Genomic DNA, 15,751 nt, shown 5'->3' on the forward strand with positions numbered 1-15,751 from the left:
CGTCGCGTCCTCCTAGTTGTGCCTTCATTGTCGTGCAGTCGACGTCATTTTGTTCGATGTGATTGATCCCGCCATTCTGTCGTCGCCATGGCGTCATGGTCTTCATAGTGCCGTCGCCATTGTTCTGCCGTGGCTGTAATGCCGTCGTGCTCGTTCCGTTGTCGTCATTCTGACGTCATCGTATTCGTTGTCGTCGTGTCCTTTCCAGTCATACCGTCGTGGTCTCATGCCATCGTCCTCACATTTCGTCGTTATTCCGTCGTCGTCCTTGTCCAAGGTCCACATGTCGGAGTGCCAGCAGTTGACGTTGAATGACGCGTTTCCCAACGAAACTTCCGTATCAGCTCGGTTCGTGCGGTTTGTATATAATTGCAGATGGTCGCCGCAGAATGAAGAGCCAGGAGTTCGTCGCGATCACCGACGATGAGACAGAAAAACGTAGTGCTTCGTCTTCTAATTAGTATTTTCGAGAGAACGCTCATCTTCTTTATAGCGGTGATTTGCAAGCATGAAGCACACGGGCGATAAGTTGAACTCGTTCTCGCTGGGAAACGTTAAACTCGACGTAAACTTGGGGCGACTCCTACATGTGGATCCCACACATGAAGACATTGCGCTTCTTTTTTTTCCCTGCTGATGACTCGGCCGTGTTGTCCGTATATCTGTAAACACGAAAATGTTTGTGTGTACCCTGTGTTTGCTCGTGGACACAATCTGTGTGCATGTAACGCTTTCGTGCGTGTATAGGACTTGTTAATATTATTGCGATGAACATTCTCAGAGAACTTCACCTAGTTTGTCGTATGTTTCATCTGTATGTATCTAACACCTGTCACGCCAACTTGGCACACTTGGTTTGTGCTAATGGTTATGTGGCGCTGTTCAATGAACTTCTTTCACGCCTGCACATATATACGCCTATGAACTGCGGGTCCTCCATATGGGAGCAAAGTCTTTATGAAATCCGCATATTCGGCAGAAGCGAAATGCCTTGCCATTTCGCCTAGTGTGCGCATTATCGTGGCCGTGAATGCCGCGAATAAATTTAGTTGTGGGCGATGCCCATTACTATCCTGGCCATATATTTCGATTCGTGTTCCTTCCTATCACACCATGATAATTATGAACCAATTAGCGCAGCAACAACTCGTAATGAGATTGAAATATTTTTTTTCTACATTCTCCGGAGAGGAACCAGAAATGAATCAGAAGCTTTGATGCGTAGACTTATTGCATGGCGCGACTCACAACCGTAAGCAGTAGCAACAGGAACAGAGCAATCGCGCACGATGCCGTTTCTTCCAGGTAGTAAGTTTGTTAATTGATCATGCTCTCCTCGCCCAAAAGCATTACAGAGAGGACTAGAGGTAATTGGGGACAGATTCTTTGAATTTAGTGGCGTTATAGAGACATTAGCGATGGCGGCGGTGAGGTGGTTCCAGTGATTCGCAGTTCTTAGTATAAGAGTTAATTGGTGCGGCTCGATGGGACGGCAAATTTGCATCGATGATCGGTGCAGGATGACATGTGCGATGCACATCTTTAAGGAAGGACGTAGCGCAAAACACAGTCGCAGTAGTTTACTAGAGGTTGGATTGCGCAACATTTTAGACGAGACACACAGATGAGGAACACACAAGACAGAGCGCTACTTGAGCGCTACTCGTCTAAAATGTTGCGCATTCCAACCTCTAGTATGCTATACCAACACGCCCAGTCTTCTCAACCTTCGCAGTAGTTTGCGGCGAGCAGCTGTAATTCTAATAAGCCAAGGTCGTCTTTCATTCTTGGTACACTGGAGGGACGAGATTTATTAGGAAAAAAAAAAAAAAACGCTCTTCTTCATTTCCAAAACGTTGACGGAGCCGTGTCTTCGGCTTCGTAGCGCAAACAGAAATACACCAAAATAGCCAATTAACGCATCTTTTAATTGATGACAACATAAAATCAAACAAGAACAAATAAAAAGTCGTAGCCAGCCTGGCAGTGTCCTTCAAGTAGTCGTTCCAATACGCGTACATTCTCGATTTTCCTTTTTCCCGCACGCACTGTCCCTGCAGGTTTTCAATTCTGTTGCTGACGCACGGATTTCGGGTGGCTGAGCAACCGCGCTACGACAGCGTCAAAGCTCATCCGGGAGAAACCGCCCTGTGACCGGCACAATTAAGTGGGGAAACCTGCTTGCGCGGAACTCCTGGTCAGTGTTAGTCGGGCTGCCTCATTCGACTATCTGCGCTATTATCGAAATTGGCTGCTCCGACTTGCTCTTCGATGGCGATTCTTGCTCGCTGGATCATGTGGACAGAACGTCCGAGCACGGAGCAGCAGCGGCGTGCTTATTACGCCCGCGCGAGCAGTTCACAAAAACGCGCGAGCCTTGCCGATGTCCCGAACTTCTTGTCGACTGGAGGCACTGGCCAGGACCTCGGATCAACGGGCGGCGCGCGCGGCTTCTCCTCCGCCTGGGGCTTGGGACACGTAGGTGGATACCCTCGAAGCAGAAGCGGCAGTGGCTGCAAGGCTGTAGCGGCGCTCCTCCTGGACGCCTGCCCCACTCTTGCGGTAGCCTGGTTCGCGTTTTTTTTTAACCTCTGCCACTCTCCGCTGAGGTGTTGCCGGCAATCTCGAGTAGCTTGTCGATCTTGACGCGAAGCTGCTGCACCTCGCGGGCACGGCTTCGTCGGAGAGTTTCGGGCAGAGACGTGAGGAGAGCTCCGCGATTCCTGCGTTTCGCTTCCGCACCGATGACGCGAGCCCTGCGAAACACCGGGCAGTATCCCACGCCTGGGCCTGGGGCCTCGGCGTCGCACGTTTGCTGCAGCGCCTGTAGGGCTCGTGGCTGACGACGAGCAGGTGAAGGTACCTGGCTCCAGCCGTCCTTCTTGCGACGCTTATTTTGTTCCTCGTCCTCGCCTTCCACGGCGGCCTCGCAAGGCTTGCCGTTCGAAGAATTGGCACGCGCGCGCCGAGGCCCGAAGTCAACAGCCACCGTGTACTGGCGTCCGCTGTCGTTAGAACGGGGCAAACGTGACCCAGCGGTAACTGCGTCCTGGACGAGGCGTAAGCAGCCGCATTCGTTGTCTTCGTCGTCGAGGTCCCGGTATAGTATACTGAACGAGTACAGGTCCTCGTGGAACGGTCGATATGCTGACCCCCGGTGCAAGAAAGCAGTCGGCGTGCCTTCGAGTATGAGCGGAGCTTTCGAAGAGCCCAGCAGGTCATCCAGCAGGTCGTCCTCCTGGCAGAGCCCGTTCTCCAGATGGACTTCACGCACCTTCCTCACGACAACGTCAGACACGGTGAGAGCCTTCGGTTCTGCCTTTTCATCCAGGATGGCTTCTTCCTCTCCCGTGAAGCTCGTTTCGTTCTCGACGACCTCGGACACGCTCTCTTCGCCTTCCTTGTCGCTCGACGTTGTCGCTGGAGTCGTCAGAAGCTCACCTTTCGAAAGGCACCGGGAAACGAGCGGTTCTATCGTGTTTCCGACAACAGCGCACAGACGCTCGTCTTCGTCGGCTCTCTGCTGCGTCGTGAGGAGGGCCAAGAGTTCTGGAAGGTTAGCTTGCTTGTTGGACAGAGAGCTGCTGGCACCGGTGCTCGTCGAATGCAAGAACGACAGCTTCGACTTGAACTTGGTCCTGCTGTCGCTCTTCGGAGCAGCGGCGGTTGACATGTCTTCGAGCTGGCCAGGGTTGTGATGGAGTGCAGGCGAAAGCTCCGGGAGCGTTGGTTCTTGCAGCCAGATTCCGATGGCGGACGTGGAACGATTTCACCGCGAGCAGGACACGCAGCTCGCGCCCCTCTCGCGCATCCAAAGGTCCAGCCAGTGAATGACGTCAGGCCGCATTGGCGCAAGGGGGCGTGCCGCACGCTCGTGGTCCCGATACTGCTTCAGTTTTCTCTTCTTTGAGAGATGCTGGAACGCTCTTCGTTGCTCCGTTCCGGCCGTTTAGTTTAGCGAAGCACTTTGCGTACCATCCCGGGTTTGGCGTTGCTGCTGTTGCTGCTAGGGCGGTCAGTATCTTGTAGTACATCTTTGTGGAATGACAGAAGGTTAAATTTTGGCTGGATCAACTGTAGTTGAAGTCTACGTAATGCAAAGCATCCATATGATTTGTAGGAACGTTTGTATGAAAAAAAAAAAATCACCGACGATTACGATACCCCTTAATGCGAAATTCTAGCGCAGCTGTATACGTGTTTTCACTTCGCGTTACATTGACTGGCGCGGACAATCTGTCTCGTGCGGCACGTTGCAAACGGAGCGAAGTGTGGCGCGACATCCTCGTTAATCTGGAGATCGCGAGATCCGGCGCGCGGGTGACGCGTGGGCGCGATTCACGCCGACAAATCTACCAGACGCCGCCGAGAAATCTACCAGACGACGCGCGCTACTCGGGTGCCATCTCGTAGTCATCGTCGCCGCACTACGCTTTTCTTCTCACGCTTTCGCCATAGCCTCCTCCTCTTTCCGCCTCACGGTTCCGCTGCAGACTCCTCTCAGCTTTCCTCCTCGCGTCTTTCATCCCCCGCTGCGATCCGCGTTCGCTTTCGTCTTTCGCTGTGCTCGTTCGCTCGTTTACGCCGCCGCCGCCGCTTTACGCAGGAACGGGCGCCTAAGAGCGGCTCTTTAATACATTGCGGCAGAGCTCGTCTCACGACGGCTGTCCATGGCAATGCGATCAGCATTCGAGCAATGTAGCGATCGACACATCGTATTTCTGAAGTCGCGTTTACTTATTAAGATCTGGTGGTGGTCATGTTGTATGGCGTTTTTCGTACCACCTTTTTATCAGTACTTTCAAATGGAACCGCATGTGACTTCACCACTGGCGGGTAGTTTCCCACACAAACGAGCTCCGGATACATGGCTCTTATGTCTTCATCGCACTGAATTACTCCGTAATGCCGTGGCTTCGGCTATATGCTACATACTGTGGCATCTTCCCACTTTGCTATGGCAATCGCTTGCCAAGGTAGCCCACCAGAAATGACGGCATGACGTTGACTGTATCTCGCCGACGCAGTGACGACGATGGAAATGACGAAGAAGGAACGACGTCGATGCAACGACAAAGGTTGTATGACGACACGACGGAATGATGACAATGAGATAACGCATGCGTGATGACGTATAGCGTGACGTCCGATGACACGGGGACAATGGGCAAGACGACGAGTGTATTACGACGCTGACAGTCATATGACGGTATGACGACGACTGTTTGACGACGATCCCATGACGACAGTCAGGATTTCGAAGTTTGAGTGACGAAGATGGACGTCTTTGTGCACATAAACAAAGGAGTTTATTGACGGCATTTGATAATTCATTTTGTTTTGCTCGGTACGTGATACGTTACAGCGATACGTGACGTGTTAAAATATTTGTGCATGCGCGTCGATCGTGTGCCGCGAATTACTGTAGCTATAAATCGAGCAGACGACGCGGCGCGCGGATGGTCGCGTCTGGAGGCGTATTCGGCCTTCCTATTGGCTAAGGATTCCTGCATCTTCGACGGTGCTGCAAACGACCTGTGAGAAGGACTCGTTGCTGGGAGAGCTCGGTTGAGGTCTGAGGAACACATTGCTGCGCTAACAGGAAAACAAAAACTTAAGTAGGAAATGATAGGTCGGGCGCTGACGACCTATCGTTTCCCACTTTTCTTACTAAGTCTTTGTTTTTCTGTGAGCTCAACAATATGTTCCTCGGACCTGTGAGAAAAAGTGTAAGTGATCATCCCCTTTAGGGTTACCTGAAAGCCCCCGACCACGGTAGCCAGAGTGTGAAAAGGGAAGCGGAGCCCGCTGCCACTAAACGCGCACATGCGGTATATCGACACCACTGGCGTGGTGATCGCCGCTCCGGAACTGTCTGGGCCGGACAGAACCGGCTTTTCTCGACTGCATGTCTGTCGTCCGCGCCGTCGGGTCTGTCTGTCTGCGTGCGTAATTCTCGGTCACGCCCACACCTCTGTATGCGGGGGCTTTCCCTGGTGAACCTGACACACTTTCTGATAGGTGCTCGAGATATGCGTATCCTTATTTTTCGTTTGTTTTGTTTGTTTGCTTTCGTTTTTTTTACGCGTACTGGCGTCGTAATTTCCGGCCGCGTTGTACCTGGGGTGTGTGTGTTTGTGCGTGCTTTCGTTAGCAGTTTTTTTTTCCTTTGAGGAGCTGGGTGTTTATTTATTTATTTATTTATTTATTTATTTATTTATTTATTTATTTATTTATTTATTTATTTATTTATTTATTTATTTACTGATGATGTTAGGCCGAAGGCGGATACAGGTTAGAGCAACACATCTAACCATAGTTTTGATATTACAGCGCAGTATATAGCACGCACATTTAACACTAGATTCCTAATTACGGAAGTGGTCGCGCACAAAATTCTATCGCAAGGACCGCGTTGCATTTAACACCAAAAATCAAAAATTATAACCAACGCCTATGGCAAATGAAAAAGAGAACGCTTCCTAAAACACAATTCTAGAATTACGTTTCAGTCGCAGCCCACAGTGCGTAAGCGCACATGTTTCACTGCTGTGGTTTATTATTTTTTTTGTCATAGTTTTGATTTATTTCAATATACCTTACTCACCTCAGAGGAGGCATTGAATATACATTGAATGTAGTAACATTCAATGCTATTTATGTAATAGCACCTAATAAACATTGAATGTCTGACATACATCGAAAATAAACAAGAAAAAACCAACATACGAAGAAAATTCATAAGTATACACGCAACACTTGCAATGGTTAAACCTTTATAATAGATAGATGCTAATAATCGCGCTAAATAATAGTTATTAATAATGCTTGATAAATAATGGGATGCTAATAGTCGCACTAGATAAACAGCGTGCATCGAATGCGCGGTTACGCACGAGCGTTCTTTTTTTTTTTCTTTTTTCATTTTGCACGAGCGTTTTTTCCATACTCCCTAAAGGGAGTATGTCTGTTATTCTGCTCTATTCAGACGGTGTTCTACGAACACGCGGGGGCGACGTGCTGGAGCAACGTTGTGTCCCGATGAGGTGTTACGACCGGCCTATGAGGTGTTACGTATAGCGGTTGGTGAAAAACAACGCTCAGAACGGATCCTGCGCAGCAAATGTGGTGCCTGGTTCCGCGTAATCTTCGGGGGCATGCATGCGGAATTTCCCCATCTACATCAAATACATGCTGGTGTCCGTGGATGTTGTAAGCATGAGCCCTGTAGGTCTTTTAGTCCCCGACACATACCTATGCACGTCTGTGCATTTAGATACCTATGTCTAATGACATTGAAGGATTATATACACCTCCCACCCACCCATTTAGTCACGGTGGTGGACTCGTGAATCCATTCTGGCGAATTCGCTTTTACGTAGGTCCCCGACCGAACTTAAGACTCGCACAAATCCCAGGAACACGACGAATACCGACTCGGCCAGAAAAAAAAAGATAACAAAACAAAACAAAAATATACAGACGAGGTGGGGCACTGAGCTAACCTCGGCATCAATGGAGGCCGACCGTGTACGGTGTCGTATTTCGTTTTTTCTTTTGTCTTCGCAATATCTCCACGTGCTTTGTGCGGGCGTGTGACCCCCTTACGACTTCGACTTCGTCTCCGGCCTTGTATCTTGGCTTCACATGGTCTCTCTCTCTCTCTTAGTATCTCCTCCTTTCGTTATTCGCTCCTCCTCCTTTCCATGACGTCACGGAGTCGTCCCCCGCCTTCGTGTTGGGGGGTGCGCTTTTCCGCAGCACCCACGTGTATTGCAGTGAGTGCACACTTGAGAGAGAAAACGGGGTAGGACATACCGGAAAGAGATGTGGCGTGCTATGTAGATATTGCGTGCTTTTTTTCTTGGCAGTGCCTGCGCGTCCTGCGCAGTGATCTTGCGCGCAACTGCCGGAGACGCTGTTTGGCGTACTTACCGCCTAGACGCGTGTAATAGCCGGTTTCGACTGTAGTCCCACGTGTGTGTGTGTGTGTGTGTGTGTGTGTGTGTGTGTGTGTGTGTGTGTGTGTGTGTGTGTGTGTGTGTGTGTGTGTGTTGTGTGTGTGTGTGTGTTTGTGTGCGTGTGCGTGTGTGTGTGCGTTTGTGTTTGTGTTGTTGTTTGCCGTCGCTCGAAGATACTCATATTATATTTTGGATTCCGCCTAATTACATAATTAGACCTAATAAACTTCTCAAACATTATAATTAGATGAAAAGTGTCAATGAGAAAATTGTAAAGCATCATGAGAAACTCCCGATACAGCTTTCTGTTGCTCAACACGTGCTGCATAAACGTTTTTTTTTTCTTTTTTTTGCGAGCGTGACAGAAGCTCGCGAATACACGCAATGTGCCTCGAGCGTCCAGTCGCCGCGGCAACTTTACGTGTATTCGCGGGTTTCTTTCACGCTCGGAAAAATAGTACATATATTGTGGCACATGCAAGCTGATACTGCTGTCCTGTGATCAATTCGGAGAGACATCAAGCAAAAGCAGCCACGACCAACAAAGCCCGGAAGGAAATTTCTCAACGAGAAAAGCTTCGCTTTAACAACACTCAGCCTTCAAGGACCGCGGCGCACGGTTATTGAGCGGGGACTTCGAAATTGCGTTTTCATGGCCAGCAGATGAACGCTATATTTTACAAAGCGGCTCTTTGTTCGAGCCGTCGCCGAAGAAGCCAAGCGCGCCCAGTGTGCTCGTTTTTACCGTGGCCGACTCGGGTATAGACGAGCACATTGCGCGAGCTTCCTTCGTCGACCTAAAGCGGCGCGGTCGTTAAAGCTGCGTCTTAACGGTATATTCGGTGCGGCCATTCTGTCTTCAGGCGCGCGCATTCGTATACCGTGTAAGCTTCAGGGTCGCCGGGCACGGCGAATGTTTCTGTCTTACGCCTCCGCGCGCCGCCGCGCCTCTTGTCAATATACTAGCGGACCGCGTAATGGGGGATAGATTATATCGCCGAGGATTACGGACACACGCACGAAAGCGTGGGGGTGAAACCTGCCTTCCAGACAGAGACGGTGGGCATCGGTCGAGACCGGTGGATTCGTGCGCAGCTGTTTGTTGTTGACTCTGACAGGAGACGGTATATGTCGCGTTCGGCTGGTGTCCCACATCTGCAGCGGTTAGGATGTTGGTTGGCCCGTTTAACGGGACGCCAAAGATAAGTGCACTGCAGAATAATAATTAAAAAAAAAATGAGTTACAGCGAATGCGGCAGGATTACCGAATCCTGACTGGGAGCTTACCACTGTCGTTGAAAAGAAAAGTGTACAGTCATTGCATTCTACCGGTGTTAACATGTGGGGCAGAAACTTGGTACCGTAACTGCGTAACTGCGGTACCGCAGCAAGTTGTGCCGCTACAAAAATTGGTACAGCAGCAAAATTTTGCTTGGTAAGCAATATGTTCTACTACGGTTACTACTTCTGGCCAAGCGACGAGTAGTAACCGGTGCCACCTAAAGACGTCATCCTATCGCATTATGCCAATGTCAATTTAAAAGCAAGAGGTAAAGCAAGGTATGTATATCGAGCCAAACTAAGCGGAGGGTGGTAAAAGGGAGGCACACTACAGTGCACCGGACGGATTCATACGTTTCAAGGTGATAACGGACCGCCCGTTCCGCTGTGGTTGTCGTCTGGTCTTCATCCGGTGCACAACCTGTGGCGCCGCTTTCTCTGCGGTCGACACTCGCACCCACATACGTTCGCCGAGGTTCAGGCTGCCAGATTATCTATCTATCTATCTATCTATCTATCTATCTATCTATCTATCTATCTATCTATCTATCTATCTATATCTATCTATCTATCTATCTCTATATCTATCTATCTATCTCTATATCTATCTATCTATATATCTCTATCTATCTATATATCTATATCTCTATCTATATATCTATCTCTATATCTATCTATCTATCTCTATATCTATCTATCTATCTATCTCTATCTATCTATCTATCTATATCTCTATCTATCTATATATCTCTATCTATCTATATATCTATATCTCTATCTATCTATATATCTATATCTCTATCTCTATATCTATATCTCTATCTCTATATCTATATCTCTATATCTCTATCTATCTCTATATATCTCTATCTATCTCTATATCTATATCTATCTATCTCTATATCTCTATATCTATCTATCTATCTCTATATCTATATATCTATATCTCTATATCTATATCTCTATATATCTATATCTCTATATCTCTATATCTATATCTCTATATCTCTATATCTCTATCTATCTATCTATCTCTATATCTCTATCTATCTATCTATCTATCTATCTCTATATCTCTATCTATCTATATCTATCTATCTATCTATCTATCTATCTATCTATCTATCTATCTATCTATCTATCTATCTCTATATCTCTATCTATCTATCTATTTGATCTGGTCTTTGAATTCATATCCAATCCAGGACAAATATGCCTCCCTCAGCAACCTGCAATTACCCTTTTCCTGCTTTATTTGCTAGCCCCGTTTCTGCAGTTCGGTTATCTTTTGTCAAGGCTGTTTTAGTCAGTCGCTATTGCTCTGTAGAAGTCCTTCATTTGATTGAAGCGAATTAAACGTAAGGAATCTTGCTTGACGCGCGCCGCGCTGCCATTGGTGCCCCCGTTCACGAGGCACGAATAGTTTCGCAGGCGAATTTATTCGGCTTCCTCGAAAGTGCAAAGTAACGCACACGTAGGCGGTGATGATGGCTGATCCGTCGCATTTGCGAAATCGCAAGCAAAATCACACACAATCGCACAGTATCGCACCAAGTCGAAATCAACACCACTGCCACGGAAAGGTGTTGGTGCAGGGTTGGATCCCTTGATGCCAAGCGCACGACTACATTTAAAGCGAATAGCTTTCCGTGGCTCTTTCGCCCGTATTCGTGTTCGGTCGGTGTTCGGTCGATGGTCGGACTCGGCAAAGAAAACGTTTCTTCGTTCGCTCTCTCTCTCTCTCTCTATTCGATTCGCTTACACTGAGCTATTCGCTTACACTGACATTCGTCGCCGATGTTTTCTTGACCATATCTTTTTTTGTAAGGCTCCATAGTTTACTTTTCGAGGAAACCGCACGGGTTACCTTTGTGCCTTAGCCTTGATTTCAGATGGTTGCCAATTTCGCTTTCAAAAGACGCTCCTTTCGAAATAGCCTTCGGTACGAAAGATGCGGCTGGCGCCACACAGCGGCCTCTTCCGCAGTCGACCTTTGCCGCCGCATTTTCGCCAACCGCCGCTAGGCGGCAAGACCAGTCCCGCGACAAACGCGTTTCACCCGCCCACGGTTAGACCCACGGTCCGTTGCTAATTCGTTATTTCGGTCTCCCGCAGCGAGCGACTGCGCCTTGTCGCCTCATTGAAACGCTCTAGAAAGAAAGAAGAAGACAAAGAAAGACGCGTGGACGTAAATGCATAATAATTGCGCCCTTGCGCTCTGTCCCACATCAAGCGTATGTTTAGCCATCCGCTGACACCGCCTTGCCGCCGTCTGCCGCTCGGACCGAGTCGTCTGCTACTCGCGCTGATTTCGTCTGCTTCGCGGGTCTGCATCGTCTGCTACTCGTGCTCAGCCGTCTGCTACTCGGGCGGTCGCGGCATTCAGCTAGCGCCGCAGGGGGCTGCGAAGGAGCGTCGCTGAGCCCGAAGAATTATATTTAAATGCCTCCCGCTTGTTTGTTTTCTGGCTTAATCGTTTGTTTTTCCCGAAAGGCCGTCTCCCACGCTTCCGGTTTAGAATGTAGCGAGAAGGTCGACGACCCAGCTCTTTGTGCCTTGCTGTTCATCCAGTGGTTGGTGGTTGTAAAAGTTTATTCGAAAATCAAGTGTACAGGTAGGTCCGCAAACTCAAACCCAAACCATACACGCTGATGCCTCAGGTTTTGTGAGGGATGCAGTTGGTGGCGTTTGTGGAACTGCAGGCGATGTACATTGCAGGTACAGCCGCCGTCCCATTTTAACAGGAACAATGAAGACGCGAATATATAGTGGCTTTAGAAAATCGAATGCTTTAGATTAAGCTAGCACCATTCAAGGCACCCCAACCATATAACTACAGCAACCTCCACAAGAGAAGCATGAAATAATGTTTTTTTCATTGCGCATATAATATAGTTATGCCGAAGGAACCCTGCTGTGGTTCCGGCTGCGAATCTTGTAGCTCTTGGCAACGTGAACTATTTATTTGAGACGAAAAGGTACACGCCGATGCTAAAGTACATAGTCGGAACTGCTGGTATGACGGCTTTTTTTCCTTTTTTTTTAGAAATACTATTCGATAAATAACCAATGAAAGAGCCTGATAGACAGTGTTGGTTACGCAGAATGGGGCATAGAAAAAAATATGTCCGCAATGTGGAAATACGGAACGATCGGAAATACTTTTCGAGTGTATAGAATGTTTTTGCGATAATTACACTTAGTTGTCAGCGCAAGAGTACAGCTCGCGTCTGCATGAATGTAACGTTAGCGTGTGGCGTTCTTCAGCGCATCGCGGTAATTGTTATGCTACGCTCACATGCGCCGCGCGAGGCGACTTAATTACGCTGTCTCGAACGACCCTCTTCTGACGCATCAATGGCTATCGTGTTACGTGAACCCGAAGCGATCGGGGACGCTGACGTCACAGTGGTAAGAAATACAAAATGAAAGCTGGGCCAAAAGATACTGCTTGAGACTGCGCGAAGCTATCGCCAATATATTGTTACAGGTAACTCTCCGTGAAAAGAGGGTTTATTCGGACGCAACCGACGGTCTTGGGCGCCAGCCGAGGTTCTGCTATCGCTAGGAGAACGTCTTCTTCTTCTGCCCCCCTCGTACTCCGTGTCCCACTACTGCTTGTGGCACATACCCAAATCATACAAGGCTTTCGCGCTTGTAACACATCCCCCAACGTAGACGAAGCCCACCGGGCAAGTCAAACAGCATCTCGAGTGGTGCAGGGCTTCAAGCGGGCAACATGAGTCACTTCAGTCTTTGAAGACCGTCGACCATTTGAAAGGAGACGTGCTATGCGGTATGTCAATTCGCTTATACGATCTAACACAACGTAAGGTCCAACATAGTGCGCCAGTAGTTTTTCGCTTTCTAGTACGTTTTCTAGTAGGCGTCCACATCCACACTAAGTCACCGGGATCATATGTGACGTGTCGGTGTCGGCGGTCGTAACGTGCCTTCGAGCGATCTTGTGAAGCAAGAGTGCGCAAATAAGCAAGGCGGCGGGCTTCTTCTGCACGACAGATTGTCTCCGATATGCAGGCATCATAGTGGTTCAGAAATGGGAAGATCGTATCGAGGGTATAACGTGGCGGCCGAGCGTAAAGAAGAAAGAAGGGGCTGTAGCCGGTAGTTTCGTGCTGGGCGGTGTTAAATGCATAAGTTACGAAAGGTAGAACGCTGTCCCAGTTCTTATGATCCGTCGACACGTACATGGACAACATGTTCGTGAGAGTTCTGTTGGTGCGTTCCGTAAGGCCGTTTGTTTGTGGATGGTACGGCGTAGAGTGTCGAAAACTTGAACAACACAGGCGAAGCATCTCTTCAACCACATCTGCAGTAAACTGGCGCCCGCGATCGCTAATAACGACTTTAGGAGGCCCGTGTCGAAGGATGATAAAACGTAGTAAGAAAACGCACACGTCGGCTGCAGTAGCCGATGGTATTGCGGCCGTCTCACAGTAGCGTGTCAGGTGGTCAGTGCACACTACGATCCAACGATTTCCACTGGAGGACCGTGGAAACGGGCCGAGAAGGTCGATCCCGACTTGCTCGAATGGAGTCCTTGGGGGTGGCACAGGGTGTAATCTACCAGGAGGAGGACTTGTGGGACGTTTGCGACGTTGACATTCGTTGCAGCTAGACACGTACTGTTGCGTCGTCTGACGCATATTAGGCCAGTAAAATCGTTCTTGAAGACGGCAAAGCGTTCTAGCTGCTCCCAAATGACCGGAGGTTGGTTCGTCATGCATAGCCCGCAAGATGGAAGTGCGTAGACTTTTCGGGACCACCAGGAGATATCGTGAGCCTGTGGGAGAATAGTTCTTCTTGTACAGAAGCCCATCACGTGTGCAATAACGATTGGCTGCTGATTTCTGTTTGGCAGCAAGCAGTTTTAAAGTGTCGTCGTTTTGCTGCTCAGTCTTAAAGGTATTGAGATCAGGAAATGCTGGCTCCAAGGCTACGATGTAGTGGTCAAAGTTGTCCGCGTCACAGTCCGTCGTGGGAAGCGGTAGCCGCGACAGGCAGTCGGCGTCGGAGTGCCGTCGACCGCTTTTATAGGAAACGGTGAAGTCGTACTCCTGTAGACGGAGTGTCCAACGTGCAAGCCTACCAGATGGATCGCGCAGATTGACGAGCCAGCACAGCGAGTGATGGTCTGTGACGATGGTGAAAGGGCGTCCGTACAAGTATGACCGAAAGCGCTGTACTGCGAAAATCACCGCGAGACATTCTTGTTCTGTGACGGTGTAATTGCGCTCGGGCTTGCTCAGAGAGCGACTGGCGTACGCTACGACGTGTTCTTTGGTGTCGAAGCGTTGAATAAGAACTGCGCCGACACCAATACCGCTAGCATCCGTGTGCAGTTCAGTGGGAGCCAAGGGATCGAAGTGTTTGAGAACTGGATGGGACGTCAAACGGAACTTCAATTCACGAAAAGCACACGCACATTCTGGGGTCCAGTCAAATTGAACGCCTTTCTGAAGCAGACACGTCAATGGATGCGCGATGTGAGCAAATCCGGGAATAAACCGACGGAAGTATGAGCACAGGCCCAAGAAGCTTCGTAGCTCTTTTACTGAGCGAGGTTGCTGAAAGGCTTCGACCGCAGCAGTTTTTGCTGGATCAGGTCTTATGCCCTCTTTGTCCACTAGGTGGCCTAGAACTAGTGTTTGGCGTTCTCCAAAGCGACATTTCTTGGAGTTTAGTACCAAGCGTGCTTTGCCTAGGCACTCTAGTACAAGATTGAGGCGAGCGTTGTGTTCACTAAACGTGCGTCCGAAAATCACGACATCATCCAAATAACACATGCAGACTTCCCACTTCAAACCACGCAGAATGTTGTCCATGAAGCGCTCAAAAGTTGCAGGTGCGTTACACAGCCCAAACGGCATCACATTAAATTCGAAAAGTCCGTCGGGTGTCACGAATGCCGTTTTTTCCTTGTCTCCCTTGTGCATCGGAATCTGCCAGTATCCGGACCGCAAGTCTACACTCGAAAAGTACGAGGCCGAAGAAAGGCAATCTAAAGCATCATCAATCCGTGGCAAAGGGTATACGTCTTTCTTAGTAACGGCGTTGAGGCGGCGGTAATCAACGCAAAATCGCCATGTGCCATCTTTCTTTTTAACTAGAATTACTGGGGCTGCCCACGGACTACTCGATTCTTGGATAACGTTTTTCTTCAGCATGTCACGGACTTGGTCATTGATCACCTTGCGCTCCGAAGGTGACACCCGGTATGGCTTTTGTCGCAGAGGCTGGTGAGATCCCGTGTCTATGCGATGCTGTACACGAGAAGGGGGAATGGATGGTGGAGCCTCTTGCTGGGAAAAGTCGAACACCGCGAAGTGTTTTCGTAGAATATTTGCCAGTTCCTGACGTTTGTTAGTGCTGAGCGATTTGTTTATCATAGCCATCATCGAAGTGTCCGTGGCGCATGCATCCGACTGGGACTCATCCGTGGCATCGGGGGCTTCTGCAAGGATGGCGAGCGCCAATACTTGATGTTC

General features: G+C 49.0%; 1 protein-coding gene across 1 annotated transcript in view; it reads left to right on the forward strand.

Moving 5' to 3' along the window:
• LOC119453105 (myocardin-related transcription factor A-like) overlaps positions 1-15,751 on the forward strand; it is a 271,833-nt gene that overhangs the window by 48,585 nt on the left and 207,497 nt on the right.

This window comes from Dermacentor silvarum, chromosome 5 (genome assembly GCF_013339745.2).
Source record: "Dermacentor silvarum isolate Dsil-2018 chromosome 5, BIME_Dsil_1.4, whole genome shotgun sequence".
In the NCBI taxonomy this organism is placed as follows: domain Eukaryota; kingdom Metazoa; phylum Arthropoda; class Arachnida; order Ixodida; family Ixodidae; genus Dermacentor; species Dermacentor silvarum.